This window comes from Topomyia yanbarensis, chromosome 3 (assembly GCF_030247195.1).
Source record: "Topomyia yanbarensis strain Yona2022 chromosome 3, ASM3024719v1, whole genome shotgun sequence".
NCBI lineage: Eukaryota > Metazoa > Arthropoda > Insecta > Diptera > Culicidae > Topomyia > Topomyia yanbarensis.
This window is the reverse complement of record NC_080672.1, coordinates 221,601,877-221,623,183: the sequence shown is the minus strand read 5'-3', so window position 1 is coordinate 221,623,183 and position 21,307 is coordinate 221,601,877. Positions and strand designations below refer to the sequence as shown.

The window sequence follows — 21,307 nt, the reverse complement described above, 5'->3', positions numbered from 1 at the left end:
ACGCATATAATTCAGTCATCTCACGATAAATTTTCAAAATTTTTGCGCATATCGCCCCGACATACTTCTAAGAATAGATTCCAATAGATAAACCCAAAGATTTTTGATATAATGGTATTAAAAATTTAAATAATGAACAAACTAGTCAAAATATCGCGCATTTACACACAGAAGATAGCGCTTCCCTAGTTCAGTACGACAGATTTGTGTACCTAGCGCGCTACGTTTCTATGAATGACGTCATCATCGACTATTTAAACAGACGGATTTCACCAGAGCAGCTCAGTTGCCTGTTGAACAGCAGGCGAAGCAGATCACTGCGCTGTGTGTTTCCACAGCCAGTGTAGCTGATTTAGAAGTCCGTTACACTGCCTGTGGAGGTACGCTACCCAGTGAATGCGAATGAGCTTGTCCGTATGCTATCTTTTGTGTTGTGCTCGTTTCCAGCACACTTTTATGTATAATTATTCGTACACAAAATAGTTTGTACATGCGAGCTCCATTTGCAAACAAGGTTAACATAGTATCGTGGTATTAGTTGTCTCGCTCTCTCCATCATCATCAGCTTTGATTCATTTTGCTTTGTGCTAATGTTTGAGGCGAATACGTAGGTAGGTAGATCTAATAAATTGCACAACTAAAGTTTCTTATTTACGTTCGATCAATTCATAGATTCATTTCCCCATCACGTGATTCATTTCCACTCAGCCTATAGTAGTATAATAGGTACATACTACAAAGCCTATTTATGAATGAATACACTGCCATTTGAAAAACCGTTGCAAAAACGGATCTTGTGCATATACAAAATTGTTTTCGCTTCTTGTATATTTATAGTTTCGTTATGCATATGATTAAGACCTTTTCTATATTTGTATGCGTACTCTAGGAAAGTTACAATAATGGTAAAATATAACTAGAATGCTTGGTCTATACATGAAATGTGATTATATCTGAGATCTTCTTAAATAAGTTTAATCGGATTCGATCACCTACTACAAATGAAATAACCTGATAACCAAGAAGGTTTGGTTCAATATGTAATATTCGATGTCGATTGGTTGTGATTAAACCATAAGTAAGAAATATGTTTGATTTATTATTACTATCAATGTAATAAGAAAATAAATATTTTACATTAATGTTGGACAGAGAAAGGGTAAAATTCGCAAACGAAAAAATCAGTTTTTTCCACACCGTATGTCAGATCTTCATAAAAATCAATCAGCAGTACTGCAACAACATTCTACATACGCTGATTGATATTTATGAAGATCTGACGTACGGTGTGGAAAAAAACTACTTTTTGCGTTTGCAAATTTTGCGCATTCTCTGTCCAACCTTAAGTAGTATAGTCCTACGTCTACAGCTCGTGCAACTCCATAGGGCTGCCCCTTGTAGTTTTTTATTTCGATTATAGAGATTTTAAGGTTATTCGCCTCTTCGGATTAGAAAAATCCCTTATGAAAAATTACTAACCCTATGTGCTGGGAACCCAGGTGCGCTGCGTACAAGGCAATCGATTTACCAACTACGCTACGCCCACCTCGACTGGCTGGTGAGTGAATCGTATATGGTGATTATTTAGTGAATATAAACTACCCTTGTTGAATTTGCATGGTAGACAAAAAGGAAAGAGAAATTATCATTGTGTTGTCACTTGACTCGGCTGTCTGCGTCCCGTCAATTTTTTTTTTTTTTTCTCACTCTCCCTCGTCACTGTTGTTGGTACTCACTATGCTCAGTTTCGGTTGCTCAAGTTCTCTAAACTGAAAAAGATGATCATTTTGATTTGTGACCAAATCTTTGCGTACATTTTGAAGAAAAAGTGATAGTCATGATTTTGTGCAACTCTGATGAAGACCATGAGCATGGTCAATTGAACGCATCAAAACACTTTGATTAAGTATAGTGGATTGGAACGATAGAACATGTGAACCACCATCAACTATACCATTGAAGGACCATGCTTTACCCTATTATGAAACCACGCATTACCCCATCATTATGCAATACATTGCCCTATCATTACCCCATTGAACTACCACGACTTGGATCATAATTTGCCCCATAGCTTGAACATTCATTGTACCACAATTAACCTATTACTTGCACCATTGAAAGAACTTAATTCATCCCAACACACTGTCAAGATTTAGAATGGATCAAACACTGTCTAAACAAGCGTTTTAAATCTCCAAACATCTGTGAAGAATATTGTCGACAATCGGCATATGTTAAATAATTTTTCGATTGGCCACAATGAAGTGTAAACTGGTAATGTATGTAATGCACCGCTCCGCATACTGGTCAAAGTGGCAAGAATTCATATACCCTACTTTTGATAATTCAGTCGCCTGGTTTGAAATTTTCATCTAATTTAGTTAACAGGAAGTAGTTACACAAACTTTATTTATTTATTCTCGGCAAGCATATGTAGACTACATAGAATGGTTTTACAATATTTACTTATATACTATACATTATTTCTACGGTTTAGCTCAGATTTAATTTGTTTTCTAGACATGGAAAGGTCAATTATTACACAATTTTCATTATAATGACGCATCATTCTATTGATGGGGCTATTTTTAGCATAGTTTGTCCTAAAAGATTGTTCTTGGAATAAATTACCAGTTCTTAGTAGTCGGTTACGTGCATAAAATTTTATTTGCGAAAGTAATGATGCGGATTGTACACTTTGAGAAATAATGTCGTTGATAAAGCAAAGTAAACGACTCGGCGTATGAAAAAAGTTGACCAAATGAATGGAGGAAAGCATCAGCTTTACCTTATGATGATTATTAATTAAGCCCGTACGATATTAAGCCTGTTCTAATGACCCTGCCACTTCTAGTTTTCCGATCTGTTTGCTTCACATCCTTGCTCTCACTTGAGTACTATGGCCCTAAGTTTCATAACTTTCCCTATCCAGTAATCTCTAGCTAATTGAATGTCGTTAAAACGTAAAAAAGAAAATGTGACTAACATAGTCGAAATAAAAAGGAAAAAAGACTTATGATGATTATGTAATCTATGAATTTAGCTCATGCAGAATATTTAAAATTTCCTTGCAATAAGAGAATCACGAAGACCGAATGTCAATCCGTAAAGAAAAGGCAAAGTGAAAGTGCTCATACATACATACGGAAATTTCCTGCACAGCCAAGTAGGGGAGCCTGGGGCTAGCTGGCGGTTGCGGTAAGTTGGCGGTTGGGGTAAGTTGGCGGAACCCCCTTTTCTCCTTTTCTATTAGACATAAAGCGCTGTCCGTCGTTGTGTATCTCAAGTAATGTGAAGCGCATTATCCAATGTGTTTTTGTTGCGAATCATTATGTTTTGTAGATGCTGTGGGTAATATTGTGTTTTTGAGCTTACTTTGTAAATTTTCTTGATTTTAAACATTTTGTGTTATTTAAGGTGGTTTTCTATCTATTCCCCGAACGATTAGATTTTTCGATAGTACGTGAAAACATCTTTCAGCGTCCGTATAGACTTTACACCTATTCATACCCAAAAGTAATTTTTTAAATCCTTTTTACATTTCTTATAAAAGAAATGTATAGAATTCGCTCAAACTTTCAAGACTTTTTTTTCCGAGGCCCGGAGGGCCGAGTCTTATATACCAATCGACTCAGCTCGACGATTTGGGACAATGTCTCTGTGTGTGTTTTTGATTCTGATGTTTAGTTTCAAAGATATGAATGTTTGAATGTGTAAAAATGCCGTTTTTTGCAGTTTTTTTTAATTATCTGCCGAAATTGACAATATAGATTTATAATTTATAATTTATAATTAATTAATATCAACAGACACAGTGTGGTCGTAATGATAATTTCTTAATCTATTTAAAAAGTCAAATTGTAATCTGCAACGTGGAATGTGAAGATCGAACTCGGATGACACTCTGTTGAAGGTCCGCTGCAAACCAATGATGGCACCGTTTACTCCATAGTTAGTCCGGCGAAGAGGTAATCGGAGGAATAAATTATTGCGAAGGGCGCGAGGGCGAATATTCATGTTTATCGCACTGAGAAGCTCGGGGCAGTCAAATCGATCTTGCAAAATATCCGAAATCGCCATGGCACGGAATAGATCCCGCCGCACTTGCAATGTATCGAGTCCAATAAGCAAACCCCCGGCTTTCATAACTTGGCAGCTGGCTTTCATAACTTGGCAGCTGGTGAGGGCCAAGGCAATCGACGAAGGGCAAACCGAACAAATCTGCGCTGTACTATCTCAATTCGATGGACACCGTTGAGATAATGAGGGTTCCACACAACTGAACAATATTCCAAAGTTGATCGAACGAGTGAGCAGTAGAGAGATTTCAAGCAGTACATATCTGAAAAGTGCTTAGATATTCTCATTATGAACCCCAAACAGCGTGATGCCTTTGCGACAATATAGCTGATATGCTGTTTAAACGTCAGTTGTTCATCGAGAAAAACTCCGAGATCTTTGACGCAATTCGCTCTGTCAATTGTGGATTCAGGTAGACAGTAATCGAATCGAATTGGCGTTTTTTTCCTCGAGAACGTAATGACCGTACATTTCTTGGGGTATAGGGTCATTCGGTTGATCTCGCACCATTCCGCAAAGGTTTCCAGTTGGCGTTGCAGGAAAGCTGCATCATCAGTATTCCGGATTCTATGGTATAACTTGAGGTCGTCGGCGAAAGACAACCGTGGTCCTTCTAAACAAAAGTTGACGTCGTTGAAATACAGGAGAAAAATCAATGGACCGAGATGGCTGCTTTGCGGAATACCAGATGAAGCAAAGAACTCTTCAGATACACAATCACCTATCTTGACTTCTAGACGACGATCACTGAGATACGATTGCATCCAACGGAGAATATTAGTACCAAAGCCAAGTCTATTCAATTTTGCCACTGCAATAGCGTGATTTATCTTGTCAAAAGCAGCTGAAAGGTCCGTGTAGATAACGTCAGTTTGAAGGCCGTCCGACATAGCATCTGTAACATATGTTGTGAACGACAGAAGATTCGTAGATGTTGAACGTTTCGGCATAAATCCATGTTGAGTCTCGGAGATATACTGTTTGCAGTGGCTGGAGATGGGTTCCAACACAGCCATTTCAAACAGCTTAGGAACTGCGCTTAGCGTCGTAATACCACGGTAGTTGTCTACTACCTTTTTATTACCTTTTTTGTGAACTGGAAACATGAAGGAGGATTTCCAGAGTTCGGGAAATACTCAGGTTGTTAGCGACAATTGAAACAGATGACAAAGAGGTTCAATTAGACCGGCGGAGCATTTTTTAGAATAATAGTTGGTATACCATCTGGGCCTGCCGAAGTTGAAGCCTTCATTTTGCCAATCGCCAGTTGTACCATATTATTGTCGATATTGATAGAGTTCAAAGACTGGTATGATTGAGGTACATTAACCCATTATATCCTAGCGTATGAAATTTCATACGCAGAACTATCCATCGTTTAACGCGTATTTACTGCAGAATTTTGGCATCTAACTGCTTTATTATTGCACTAATGGGATTATTGCACCTCATATTTCATTGTGAAACAAGACAACTGCCATTTTTTATAATTTTGTTTACATTTTTGAACCGTGTATAGTTGGGGCAAATGGCGGCTGAAAAGTAAGCAATACATTTAATTGAATTTTATTGTTGGAATTCGTGCTAATAATTCCATTATGTGACAAAACGTTCCTACAGGTGTAAAAGAAGTATTGTCTATCAGAAAATCCGAAGAAATATGTCAAACAACTTAAAATTTGTTGTTTTTATTTAAGCGTGCGAATTTTTTTGCACGAGATATTTTCATTCTCAAAACCATTTTAAGCGATGATTTTATTTTTCCCATAATCTTTGATACATTTTTTGGTGGAATTGAAGATATCACTGCATTTGGCTCACTTTTTGAAACCCCTGGGTTATAATGGGTTAAGAGCCGCGCGTGAAATCTGGGTCGGTGTCAGTTTCTCGTTGGAGAAAACACTCTCGAACTTTTCAGAGAATAGTTGGCAAATCTCCTGTAAACCAGAGCTCATACGTTCTCCATAGCTCATCGTTGAAGGCAACCCGGATTCCTTTCTTTGCTCGTTTACATGCTTCCAGAATGTTGCACGTTTCGCAAGTAATCGGTATGGCAACGCTTCGATGTATTTTTATAGACTTGGTTAACATGAACGTAGTGTTGTCGCAGCACGTAGCCCCCAAACTTGGAGTACTTCTTCAGAGCGGCTCTTTTAGTCGCTTTTAACCGTCTCAGCTTGGCAGTGTGCCACGCTGGGTGCTTAGATTGAAGGCCACTTCTTTTGGGTACATAGCGATCGACAACATAGCTCATAACATTGGAGAAGGTCTGCACTGCAACGTTGACATCATCATTGTCGAGAATTTCAGTCCAGTGGATATTCGACAGGAAGCCAATAATGCTTTTATAGTCGGCTTTTCTAAAATTATAGCTGACGGTGTCAGAAGCATTGCAGTCATGCTTCACTCGAATCGCTTCAAGCAATATATGCAGGGGAGGGTGGTGTCTAACAGTCTTTATCAGGGGGAACGGTGCTGCGGTAACTTTTGGCGCGTAGTCAGATTTGCTCGAAAAACAGAGATCAAGGATTCTGTTGTTCTCGTTCACCACATTATTCGTTTGGCGCAGCAGATTTAGACTGTAGCAGTCAAGCAAACTGGTGATACAAGCATGCAAAGATGACAGTTCGGGATCAGCGAACATAAATCCGTCAGAAGCAGAGCGCCATTTTAATCCGGAGAAATTGAAATCACCAACAATCAGGATCTCATCAACCGGGCTTGCTTGAGCGGAAATCCGTTCCAGTGACTCAGTATGTGAATCAATCAATGTCGAATCGCGAGTGCATTCCGGTGGAAGATAAACCACGCAAAGAAAAAGTGCGTAGCCAACCAGTTTGATTCGCACCCACACCTGCTCGACACAGACCCCCAAAGTATCGTCAATCAGTTGCGTTTTCATTCGACGATGGATAGCCACAAGTACCCCGCCGCCGGTAGCCTTGAGACTGTTGCGTGAGCTGCGATCAGTTCGGAAAACATGCCAACCAAATGCCTGCACTGACAGAGTGCTATCGCTAAGCCACGTCTCTGTGAGGGCGATTAAGTCGAAGCATTCATCCGAACTTGCTACCAAATAATCTTCGATTACTGAATTTATACCACCGGCATTCTGGTAATATATTTGTAGGTTTGAATGCCGCTATTTATTGCCGTTGGTATCGATTTGGAAGACCCCTTCACCACTCCTGCACACAGGACCGGGACGACTGGTGAACGCTGGCTGCAATGGCTCGACTGTAGCAGGGGGATCAAGGGCTTCCATAGTGCTAGCTGCAGTGCGTCCCAGGGTGCGATGAGTCATACCAGCATAGCATAGAGTGCTTAGTCCTTCTGTGATCGTTGTAGAGCCGAATGTGCTATGAAGAGACGTGCTCGTTACGATGGGATCCAAATTTTGTTTTTGACATTGAAGATTCACAGCGTCGGTAGAGTTGTGTTCATCAGCAGACTGTAAGTGAAATTTACATTAAGAGCGTGCAGCATCTTGTATTGCTTCGGAAGGACATACACCCTTCTTGGCTTTACCTGACACAGAAGAAGTCGCCGATTCGCCAGGTAGACCTAAATCGCTCGCCGGGATACAAGAAGTTGGACAGATGAGTTTATCCGGAACAGATTGGCGCTACTGTCCACCACCAGATGGATTCTTCTCCGTCGCAATCCTGATAGGTCGTTGGATTTTTGAATTGGTCACAAATTCACGGAAGTAGATGTTCTCCGGTTAAGAGTCTTTGGACAGAGCCTTATCCCTGTATGATTTGCTAACGTCAACTTTGAAAGTATTGAAGCTCAAAGATGAGAGATCCTTGTCCTTAGGAACTAGACGAACTATTCTCGGTTGCAGATTCTCCCCCAGACAATCTTTCACAAGGGTCGAAACTTCATCATCCGTCGTGCTGGGATCGAATGCTGACAAGTAAACCCATAACAGCTCTTCAGGTGGTGAAATTGTTATTATTGTTTCAAACGCAGCTTTGGATCCACGAATATTAGGAATTTTTGTTTTGAGCGAATCATCTTCGCGTTTGCGCTTAGGCGTGTTTGACACCGGATTATATTCAGCAATTCCAAGGCGTTATAGTTGGGGATAGCGGTTTTGAGTCAACTTTAACCGAGAGAGCTTTGACGATATCTTTCAAATCAGCTATGTCGTTCTTTATAGATTTCAGAGAATTGTCGTCAGGCACTATGTCGCAACAACGCGAAGCCATTCTACGGAAATTATCATTCGAGAATAAGTCAGCACAGCCATTGCACATCCAGAATAGATTCCGTGGGTGGGTTCCCAGGACGTCACGAACATCATAATCCATCTTGACGCATATCATGTGGAACGAATTTCCGCAGTATCCACGACATGTGATTCGATCAGAATCATTAACCACTTTCGAGCAGTTATTACAAGCCATGCTTTTGATGTAGAAATAACGCCTAGCGGGTATGCAATATGCGCAGGAAAACGCTAACGGGTAACGTGCGTCAATGGAAGCGAACTTGCACGCAACGTGCGACAGCTCAACTACCCACCAGTAGATGTCGCTTTTGGCGAAAAAAATTGAGCGTAACGTACTGTGCAGTGATAATGTCAAGTGAAAACAAAAATCACAACCAAAAACTATCACTTTCACGAATCACACCGGCAGATATAATCGTGCTTGAAATCACGAAATTTCAATGCACACGTACTACCGAATAAAACGATATACAGGTAAAACGAGAATAAAAATAATCGCGAGTGTAAAACACTAAAAAATAAAAAAAAAACTATCAGCTCTACTGACGACCGGAATATAGCAAACAGTGATGCCAATTAACACTTTATATGTTTTAAGACAGCTTTAACAAATACCTTTCGAACAAGCTATAGATTGTTGAAATCGGACTAATATCAAAAGAGATATTTAACATAAAATGCGGACGAAAGATTTTTATCATTTCCCATTGCCAGAAATATGACCAAAAACATGTAATCTATTTTTAACGCCAAAACGGCTTATTTTAGGTCAATAGTATCTTCGGAGAATTTAATGGAGGCAATATGCCCTTTCTTTTGGTATTGTACACTGAAATGAAAATATCTTTTGTATTTATTAGATTTGTCATATGAATCATACCACTATTCCTTGTGTAGAATTTATATGAATTCCTATGAATGTTACACAAAATTCATGTTAAATCTCAGTGATATCCAATAAATTTGAATCCTGCGCGGTCAATATGAATATGATTAGAACAACATATTCAAGTTATATGAATAGCTAATGAGCTGAACCATCTCGTGGGTGTAAGTAGTGGGTTGTAAAACGAAGCCTGGCAATAAAAACGAAATGGTGGACCGGAAGCAAATGTTTTTGATTGGTAAGGGTTTTTATCAAAATTAAAATGGTAAAGATGCGTTCTAATACATTTTTACATTTCTTACAAAAGAAATGTATAGGATTCGCTCAAACTTTGAAAACTTTTTCCGAGGCCCGAAGGGCCGAGTCTCATATACCAATCGACTCAGCTCGACAAATTGAGACAATGTCTGTATGTGTGTGTATGTATGTATGTAAAAAACGTCATGTAATTATCTCAGCAATGGCTGAACCGATCTTAATGAAACTAGTCCCAAATGAAAGGCCTGACGTTGCCATTTGACACTATTATTTTTGAGTTTCGATATGTTGTTTACTTACTGACATATGAGCAATTTCGTCAAAACACAGCAGGTTTTTTGCAAATAACTTTCGAATAATACATTATTATCCCGCAAGCTGCACATAAATAGAAAGCTTGTAAAAATACCTTTCTAACAAGCTATAGATTGTCTAAATCCGTGCACGAGCGGCGGAGATATTGGACATTTTGTATTTTTAGTCCTCGCTTACCAATTTCCACTAACTAAAAATGAGATTGTTCCATACAGAGTATTGATTTACTGGTGTTTTAGGGGCAAAACTAAACCTATTTTGAATATCGAGGTATGAAAACACATCTACATGATTCAAGGACTTCGATGTTGAGAACATTTTGTGAATTACCTTTATAATAAATTAACTATTTCTCAAAAATCACTATATAAGTTCACTTCAAAGACAAAATAATGTGTTGATAAAGAAACAGTGAGTTCTAGTATTTATCCCTTGGATTAGGCATTGCGTTCAATTATGAGGTAATTGTTGGATTGTATATCAATACACAGATCAACAAGTAATTCACCTAGTAGTGAGATAAAAGATTTCTCATATAATTATACACGTGGCGTCACCGAAAGCAACTGTATGTTTGAAGCCCAAAAATCTAGCGAAAATTTAGCTCTTTTGCAAGATTTAGGTTATACTGGTTATGGCGCAAAAATCACTACTTACATTATTTATGATAAGAATGTAAGAAATCAATATATCATAATAATATACCTATAAAAATAATGTCACTGCATTAACCATCATTTGCCATTCCTCACACGCCCCCCCCCCCCCCCCCCCATCTCTCTCTCTCTCTCTCTCTCTCTCTCTCTCTCTTTCTCTCTCTGTCTCTCTTCTATCGCATCTATCTAGCTACTTCTGTATCCATTTCTAAGTTGTGTGATAAGATATTCTGCCAATCTGAAATATTTATTAATTGTAATTGCGAAAGTTTGAGAAAACAAAACTATTCTTGTCTGCTGCTACATCAACTCAACTTTAATTCAATTGTATTCAAAGCCTGTATCTACACTATAATTAAGGAAATTCATGGCTATATCAGAAAAAATATTTGGCTTAACTGGGTAATATGAAAGTTTGACGATGTAAATTTCCAAAAGAGACATTCCACGTGCGATATTTAAACTATTCGTATCTCTATTGAATTTTGAATGAAATATATGCTCAAAGACTGAAAGCTGAAGCCAGCAGGATTGGACTTGCCATCAACTTTTCGAAGACAAAATACAGGAGAGGAAGAGATTCTAGAGACGACAATGTGAACCTCCCACCCGAGTTCGGATTGACGGTGACGAAATCGAGATGGTCGACGAATTCATGTATTTGGGCTCACTGGTAACCGACGACAATGATAACAGCAGAGAAAGTCAGAGACGGATCTTGGCGGGAAATCGTGCCTTCTTTGGACTCCGGAGGACGCTCCGGTCGAACAAAATTCGCTGCCACACAAAGTTTATTATCTACAAGACGCTGACTAAATCGGTGGTCCTCTACGGCCACGAGACCTGGACTATGCTCGTGGAGGACCAAAGCGCCCTTGGAGTTTTCGAACGAAATGTGTTGCGTACCATCTATGGTGGCGTGCAGATGGAAGACGGAACGTGGCGCAGGCGAATGAACCATGAGTTATATCAGAACTTTGAAGAAAAATAACGGATCAAAGACCAAAAATATCCACAAATTAGTGAGTAGTTTGAACCATTTCTTTTTCACAGTATTGGTCTGTATAGGACTTATTTATCCATATTTCCTGCACGAGAATTCCAAACGAAACAATATGAAAGCTATAAGGATGAATGGAAAGAGACTGCATTGCAATCAACTGAATGCACGGCTTTTATGCTATCAACATAGCCTAGACATTTCACACTATTTACTTCAATGCAAACAAAAACTTTGAAATATCTACCTGTCTCACGAATCGCATTCTCCCTGTCGTTCTCTGTTCAAGGGGCTTGAAAGCACATGTGACCTTGTCTCACTTTACTATATTAAATTGCGCGTTAAAATACTGGACCAGTAAATTCTATTCTGTACATAAATCTTTTTTTCGGGAATATGTGACCAAAAAGTAAACTTCGAATTCCAAAGCAAATTGAACGTTCCAGGTTCCTGATAACTAATTATGGTCCAACAATAAAGTAGAAACACCAGATAATCTTAAAACGAAGCCTTCAAGCAAAGAAGCATGAAAACAAAAAGAATAAAACAAAAAAAGATGGAAGCCCTAGAAAGTTCAGTGCATATTTATTAGCCTTTTCTCAGAAGATGGGATTTTCAAAAACATTTCAAAACTTTCTGATGCAATGGTTCTCAAATTCGTACAATCCGGTTTATTCATTTTCTTTATTCAAAAATGTATTTAGCTTCAAATATATGACCATTTCTTTTTAATTAATTATTTCATTCAGCATCTTTTTATTCGTTTTGTTCATCTGCGTTCATTTTACTTATTTTATTCGTTTCATTCTTTAGATTTACTCTGATCAGTTTATTCTTTTTGTGCATTTTACTCATATCATTCATTTAACATATTTTATTCATTGTTTTCATTGTATGCATTTTATTCATTTTTTCCAGTTTATTCATTTTATTCAGTTTCTTCATTTTATTAATCTGACTACTTTTTCAGTTTTAATCATTTCATTCGAATAATTTATTTGATGCAATTTATTTCTTTATATTAATTTATAAACTTTTACCATTGTTTAATTTTCATTTTTTCAATGCATTTTATTCTGCTCATTTTCTTCTTTTTATTCATTTTATCACTTCAGTTCATTTTGTTTATTTGATTCGTTTGTTTTATTTATGCATTTCATTTGATTCGTGTGATTCTTGCGATTCATTTGATTCATTTGATTCATATGATTCATATGATTCATATGATTCATATGATTCATATGATTCATATGATTCATATGATTCATATGATTCATATGATTCATATGATTCATATGATTCATATGATTTATATGATTCATATGATTCATATGATTCATATGATTCATATGATTCATATGATTCATATGATTCATATGATTCATTTGATTCATTTGATTCATCTGATTCATTTGATTCATTTGATTCATTTGATTCATTTGATTCATTTGATTCATTTGATTAATTTTATTAATTTTATTAATTTGATTAACTTGATTCATTTGATTCATTTGATTCATTTTATTCATATCTTTAATTTTATGCATTTCATGTTCGGTCATTCGTTTTATTTCATTCAATTTGTTAGTATGAGTCAATTTATTCTATTAATCTTATAACTATTTCTAAATATAATCTTAATTTTTATTAAATAACCTAATCTAATTTGATTCGTGTATTTGATAATTTTGATTTACATTAATTTTTCTACTCATTTTATGAATTTAATAACCTATTATTTCATTTTTTGCTTTACTTTTTTATTTCGGTCGTTTTGTTGATTTCTATAATTCAGTTTATTCGATATTTTATTCGTGCAAGACTAGAAACTGTTTTCATCCCACCTTTAGTTGGGTGCCTACTTCTCGTGAGTTCTGCAAACTAATCCAATAGTGAAATGTGTAAGAAATGTCTCATCTCGCTGCTAGGTGGATTAAATCGGTTTTTTTTATTTCCATCAGGTAGTGGTTTCAAATTACACGTGTTGGTATTCTCTTCAACAACTACCCAGAGAAAACATCCGTCAACTTCGAGCTTTCAATTTATTTAAAAATAAAGGCCTATTCAAAGGTAACTGAACTATCACCACCAAATTCAAAACTGTCGCAATTTCGTTTAGTAGGTAATTGGATGCACAGATCATATGCTAAATATGAACTTTTTCCGATAGCTCTAGTTCATCCACAAGAGGTTTCAAGTTTCAATAGTAATATATAGGGAAACTCGGAAATAAAAACTTAAAATCCAATAAAAAATTCCACAGTAATTCCAATAGATCCAAGAACAGATATCCATGATCGAACAAAAATATTTAAAAAAACGTGTGTAAACATTTGAATTAATATACGATAAACACTAGCGCCGCCACACCAACCTATCCTAACTATCCGTCAAATCCATTCCCGAACCGGTTAGAAATCCTGAATGGATTCAGTATGGAATCTTGCTCAAAGAAAACAGCCGATTCCGACTCTATTGGTTGATGCATTTGAGCTGAAATTCATGCTGGAAGTCCGAACCGGTTCCGAACTAGTTTGACTGGGTAGAGGAATAACTGCTGTCAGTTCTGTCGAACTCAGCCACAAAAAAAACATGACGACAGTAGCGCACCTGGTTTGGATATCCCAACTACCTTCGACACCGTTAGAGATTTTACACAAGTTGAATGCTGAAGATGGACGTCTGTTCTCTGTTCTTAATTCAAATGTTTACACACGTTTTTTAAATATTTTTGTTCGATCATGGATGTCTGTTCTCTGTGGTAGAATGTAGTTGAAGAAATTCTTTATCCAGTGCTATCTCAGTGTTTGATGTTTTGCGACTTGGCCCGGTCTGACTTAACACCGACCAACTGTATATGCCAATATCTATTTGCTGCGAAATACGATCAATTTGCAGTCTACGGCAATGCTGATCCTTATACCTTAAACTATATATCGATCTGCAGATTTTGGGATGCACTAGATGACACTGGCATTTTGTACTGAATTTATTGCTTCTATTGCCTATTTTTCATATATTTTGACATAAAAACTTCAAAACTCTTGTGAGTGAACTAGAGTTTTCGAAAAAATCTCATATTTGACAAATGCTATGTGAGGCCAATTACCGTTTAATTTCACAGCGTACCGAAAAAAGTTAAAATTAATACCGATCTAGTATATAATCTGCAGTAAAAAGATGCAACCTCCCGTTCTAGCTTTCTTTCAAGCTCCCATATGCTACACCTTGCTATATACCAAATATATATTACAATACCGTTCGATTCTATAAATCCCAGGAGCGGATCCAGAAAAAAAATTCGGGAGGGGTCCGAAATTTTGCTTTTGCAATGAATATGTTATGCGTAAAAACCTCATTTAATGAAAATCAGTTTTTGTGATCAAATTTGTTTTGAAATGATTTTAAGTTTGAAACTAATATACAATTTAAACTAATTCAAAATTTCTCAACAAGTTGAAAATTTTCGGAGGGGTCCGGACCCCCAAGACCCTCCCCTATGACCTGCCAATGATAAATCCCATACGACTCATAAATGTAACGCCATTCGTAGATGAAAAAAACTTTAAATCTCAATCAATCATTCTGCGATTAGCGTTCGCCGTAGAATGAAATGTCAAACGCGTCCATGAAGTACAAGAGAAAGGTGAGCGAAATTGTCATTTCCTAATGTGTTGGTATTTTGTCTTAAACATTAGGGCACAGAGAACAGACATCCATGATCAAACAAAAATATTTAAAAAACGTGTGTAAACATTTGAATTAATATGCGATAAACACTAGCGCCGCCACACCAACCTATCCCAACTATCCGTCAAATCCATTCCGGAACCGGTTCGAAATCCTGATTGGATTCACTATGGAATCTTGCTCAAAGAAAACAACCGATTCCGACTATCGGTTGATGCATTTGAGCTGGAATTCATGCTGGAAGTCCGAACCGGTTCCGAACTAGTTTGACTGGGTAGAGGAATAACCGCTCTCAATTCTGTCGAACTCAGCCACAAAAAAACATGACGACAGTAGCGCACCTGGTTTGGATATCCCAACTACCTTCGAAACCGTTAGAGATTTTACACAAGTTGAATGCTGAAGATGGACGTCTGTTCTCTGTGATTAGGGCATGTTCAGGAGTGTTTCAGTTCTAGATTCATAATTTTGACAGTTCTATAACATAAAACAGAAAATTTAAAACTTGAATTTGCTGTCCTCAGCAGCAGTTTTAAAGGGTCCCAGTTAAGCTCAGCCGGAAATGAACCGGAATTCTGGCTGGTTCCAGTTCGTATTCCGGCTCCAGTGACACAACCGATTCTAGTTAGAATCGGTTGTTGCACTGGAGCCGGAATACGAGCTGGAACCAGCCAGAATTCCAGTTCATTTCCGGCTGAACTTTACTGGGGTGTTCTGTTCAGTTTAAAATTCATGTCTCGCCATGTCTTCAGAATTACTGCATTCAAATTTATTTTTCCCCTGTCTATCGGGTCTAAGTGTCTGTGCTGAAAACTTTGAATGTATTTAAAACACAGTTCTAAACGTGTTTTAAAATCAGCAACAAATAGAACGGCGTCGTATAATAGTTTTAAATTTTAAAACAAATCTGTTCGAAATTAAAAAACAAAACGCTCTGCTGGGGATGTGAATGTTTCAGTTCCAGCTCTACTTTGAAACTCCTATACAAAATAAAACGCTCCTGAACATACCCTAGGGTATGCTACCAGGCCTACAGAACGTATGAATAAAAAATAATATAAAATCAATAGATGGACAAAATAACAGTTGGAACTCAGTGTTTGTTTAGTTTTATTATTTCGGGTTTAGCTGTGTACTTTATTTTTGCATAGTCTGCGTTTTAGGGTTACTGCTTAAAACTATCACAATCTTCCAAATACACGTAAGCGAATGATCAGATTTCCATAATTTTCGCCGGCATATTTTTATTTCCTGTGAACTGCGTCTCAATGGTCAGATTACACAATTATCGTTATCCCATGTCAGTATTATAACACAATCATTAGAACTATGTCATGTAATCTCACCTGAGTATAATAAGGGGTCCACATAGTGGATCGTTAGATGTGTGATGTAGGGGGTCCTATACTGCCTCAAGGTACAATATCATTCTATACGGATGGTTCTAAAATGGGTGAGCTGACTGGCTCGGGAGTCTACGGACCAAGAATTAAAGAAGCGATATCAATGGGAAAGTGGCATACAGTTTTCCAGGCAGATGTATATGCAATGTATACCTGCTCGGAGGTCTGTTGGAAACGAAACTACAGACATGCAAAAATCGCAATCTTTTCGGACATCCAAGCAGCACTGTTGGCATTAAGGTCGTCGAAATGTGAGCCCAAACTGGTTTGGGAGCGCATCACATTTTTACAACAACTGGCAACTCGGAATAAAGTAATGATATTCTGGGCACCTGGCCGCCACCAAGGAATCGATGGTAACGAAGTGGACGACGAATTAGCCAGGCGTGGTTCATCAAACATGTTTGTTGGGCCATTAAACTAAAACTTTCAGCTTGGGCAAGAGACCAACTACTAAACGACTGGCGTAACGTAGAAGGTACTCGACAAGCTAAGAAATTCATACATGCAGATAGAACGATAGCCAAAAAACTAATGAATCTAAAACGTAAAGACTTACATATAATCACAGGTTTATTTACGGGACATTGTCCTGCTAAGTATCATCAAAAAAAATGGCAAAAGTCAAGATGACATTTGTCGATTTTGTAACTACGAGCCCGAGAGCTCGGAACATATTCTCTGCCAGTGTGCAGTACTATTTCTTCGAAGGGAGCGATAATTCGGAAGGCATCTTATGACGCCTCACGAGATATGGCATAGCTGTCCCAAACGGATCCTCAGCTACATTAATAATGTACTACCCAGTTGGGACGACACATGTGGACAAACAAACAACTCGCTTCCAACTACATTGGATTCGCATTCGTAACCGAACTTTGTACCGAGAAACAAGTGCTTTTTGTTCTCTCCGGTGTGGTTTAGTTTTTTCGGTAGTACGAAGGTGCTTGCTGTGGCAGAGGCTGCAGTAAAGCATTACTAACAGTCCCAGCGAGTGATAATTATTACCTGCGATATTGGTGAAGGTAGTGCAGTGAAGTGCGTTACTAAACAATTTTCTTGCCTGAAAGACGGCTTTGTTTAGACGAGCTATATCAGCTCTCTACTGTGTGAAGGTCACTCGGGTGACGGATAAAACAAACGAAGGATCAATTTACCTACCAACTGGTGAAGTGTTTCGTGTTTTACTTTTCTTATCGATTTTTTTCCTTTTGTTGCTTTTGACTTTTTTTTATTTTGATTTAAGTTAAACAGTGCGGTCGAGCGTGTTGCTCCCGCAACAAAATGGAACAAACAGAAGGATCACCCTCCGAATTCGAATCTTATGGGGAAGAGGAACGTATATCTGATTCGGAGCCAGATAATGTTATGGTCGATCCACTTCCCCCACTTTCCCCCAATGTCTCACAGCCCCCTCGAGTCAAGGTTTACCAGGATGGATCCGCTGGTCCTTGGGTGGTATACTTTCGGCCCAAAAATAAACCGTTAAACAGCCTAACTTTTGCACGGGAGCTGACAAAACGTTACTCGGCCGTAACGATGATTCATATGATTCATATGATTCATATGATTCATTTGATTCATTTGATTCATTTGATTCATTTGATTCATTTGATTCATTTGATTCATTTGATTCATTTGATTCATTTGATTCATTTGATTCATTTGATTCATTTGATTCATTTGATTCATTTGATTCATTTGATTCATTTGATTCATTTGATTCATTTGATTCATTTGATTCATTTGATTCATTTGATTCATTTGATTCATTTGATTCATTTGATTCATTTGACTCATTTGATACATTTGATTCATTTGATTCATTTGATTCATTTGATTCATTTGATTCATTTGATTCATTTGATTTATTTGATTCATTTGATTCATTTGATTCATTTGATTCATTTGATTCATTTAATTAATTTGATTTATTTGATTAATTTGATTAACTTGATTCATTTGATTCATTTTATTCATATCTTTAATTTTATGCATTTCATGTTCGGTCACTCGTTTTATTTCATTCAATTTGTTAGTATGAGTCGATTTATTCTATTAATCTTATAACTATTTCTAAATATAATCTTAATTTTTATTAAATAACCTAATCTAATTTGATTCGTGTATTTGATAATTTTGATTTACATTAATTTTTCTACTCATTTTATGAATTTAATAACCTATTATTTCATTTTTTGCTTTACTTTTTTATTTCGGTCGTTTTGTTGATTTCTATAATTCAGTTTATTCGATATTTTATTCGTGCAAGACTAGAAACTGTTTTCATCCCACCTTTAGTTGGGTGCCTACTTCTCGTGAGTTCTGCAAACTAATCCAATAGTGAAATGTGTAAGAAATGGCTCATCTCGCTGCTAGGTGGATTAAATCGGTTTTTTTTATTTCCATCAGGTAGTGGTTTCAAATTACACGTGTTGGTATTCTCTTCAACAACTACCCAGAGAAAACATCCGTCAATTTCGAGCTTTTAATTTGTTTAAAAATAAAGGCCTATTCAACGGTAATTGAACTATCGCCACCAAATTCAAAACTGTCGCAATTTCGTTTAGTAGGTAATTGGATGCACAGATCATATGCTAAATATGAACTTTTTCCGATAGCTCTAGTTCATCCACAAGAGGTTTCAAGTTTCAATAGTAATATATAGGGAAACTCGGAAATAAAAACTTAAAATCCAATAAAAAAATCCACAGTAATTCCACAGAGAACAAATATCCATGATCGAACAAAAATATTTAAAAAACGTGTGTAAACATTTGAATTAATATACGATAAACACTAGCGCCGCCACACCAACCTATCCTAACTATCTGTCAAATCCATTCCCAAACCGGTTAGAAATCCTGAATGGATTCAGTATGGAATCTTGCTCAAAGAAAACAGCCGATTCCGACTCTATCGGTTGATGCATTTGAGCTGGAATTCATGCTGGAAGTCCGAACCGGTTCCGAACTAGTTTGACTGGGTAGAGGAATAACTGCTGTCAATTCTGTCGAACTCAGCCACAAAAATAAAACATGACGACAGTAGCGCACCTGGTTTGGATATCCCAACTACCTTCGAAACCGTTAGAGATTTTGCACAAGTTGAATGCTGAAGATGGACGTCTGTTCTCTGTTCTTAATTCAAATGTTTACACACGTTTTTTAAATATTTTTGTTCGATCATGGATGTCTGTTCTCTGTGGTAGAATGTAGTTGAAGAAATTCTTTATCCAGTGCTATCTCAGTTTTTGATGTTTTGCGATTTGGCCCGGTCTGACTTAACACCGACCAACTGTATATGCCAATATCTATTTGCTGCGAAATCCGATCAATTTGCAGTCTACGGCAATGCTGATCCTTATACCTTAAACTATATATCGATCTGCAGATTTTGGGATGCACTAGATGACACTGGCATTTTGTACTGAATTTATTGCTTCTATTGCCTATTTTTCATATATTTTGACATACAAACTTCAAAACACTTGTGAGTGAACTAGAGTTTTCGGAAAAATCTCATATTTGATAAATGCTATGTGAGGCCAATTACCGTTTGATTTCACAGCGTTCCGAAAAAAGTTAAAATTAATACCGATCTAGTATATAGTCTGCAGTAAAAAGATGCAACCTCCCGTTCTAGCTTTCTTTCAAGCTCCCATATGCTACACCTTGCTATATACCAAATATATATTACAATACCGTTCGCTTCTATAAATCCCAGGAGCGGATCCAGAAAAAAATTCGGGAGGGGTCCGAAATTTTGCTTTTGCAATGAATATGTTATGCGTAAAAACCTCATTTAATGAAAATCAGTTTTTGTGATCAAATTTGTTTTGAAATGATTTTAAGTTTGAAACTAATATACAATTTAAACTAATTCAAAATTTCTCAACAAGTTGAAAATTTTCGGAGGGGTCCGGACCCCCAAGACCCTCCCCTATGATCTGCCAATGATAAATCCCATACGACTCATAAATGTAACGCCATTTGTAGATGAAAAAGACTTTAAATCTCAATCAATCATTCTACGATTAGCGTTCGCCGTAGAGTGAAATGTCAAACGCGTCCATGAAGTACAAGAGAAAGGTGAGCGAAATTGTCATTTCCTAATGTGTTGGTATTTTGTCTTAAACATTAGGGCACAGAGAACAGACATCCATGATCAAACAAAAATACATAAAAAACGTGTGTAAACATTTAAATTAATATACGATAAACACTAGCGCCGCCACACCAACCTATCCCAACTATCCATCAAATCCATTCCGGAACCGGTTCGAAATCCTGAATGGATTCACTATGGAATCTTGCTCAAAGAAAACAACCGATTCCGACTATCGGTTGATGCATTTGAGCTGGAATTCATGCTGGAAGTCCGAACCGGTTCCGAACTAGTTTGACTGGGTAGAGGAATAACCGCTCTCAATTCTGTCGAACTCAGCCACAAAAAACATGACTACAGTAGCGCACCTGGTTTGGATATCCCAACTACCTTCGAAACCGTTAGAGATTTTACACAAGTTGAATGCTGAAGATGGACGTCTGTTCTCTGTGATTAGGGCATGTTCAGGAGTGTTTCAGTTCTAGATTCATAATTTTGACAGTTCTATAATATAAAACAGAAAATTTAAAACTAGAATTTGCTGTCCCCAGCAGCAGTTTTAGAGGGTGTTCTGTTCAGTTTAAAATTCATGTCTCGCCATGTCTTCAGAATTACTGCATTCAAATTTATTTTTCCCCTGTCTATCGGGTCTAAGTGTCTGTGCTGAAAACT

At 37.3% G+C, this 21,307-nt stretch overlaps 1 protein-coding gene across 1 annotated transcript in view; it reads left to right on the top strand.

The window, feature by feature from the left end:
- LOC131690659 (tRNA N6-adenosine threonylcarbamoyltransferase, mitochondrial-like) overlaps window positions 1–21,307 on the top strand; it is a 228,370-nt gene that overhangs the window by 74,069 nt on the left and 132,994 nt on the right. The window lies entirely within an intron of this gene.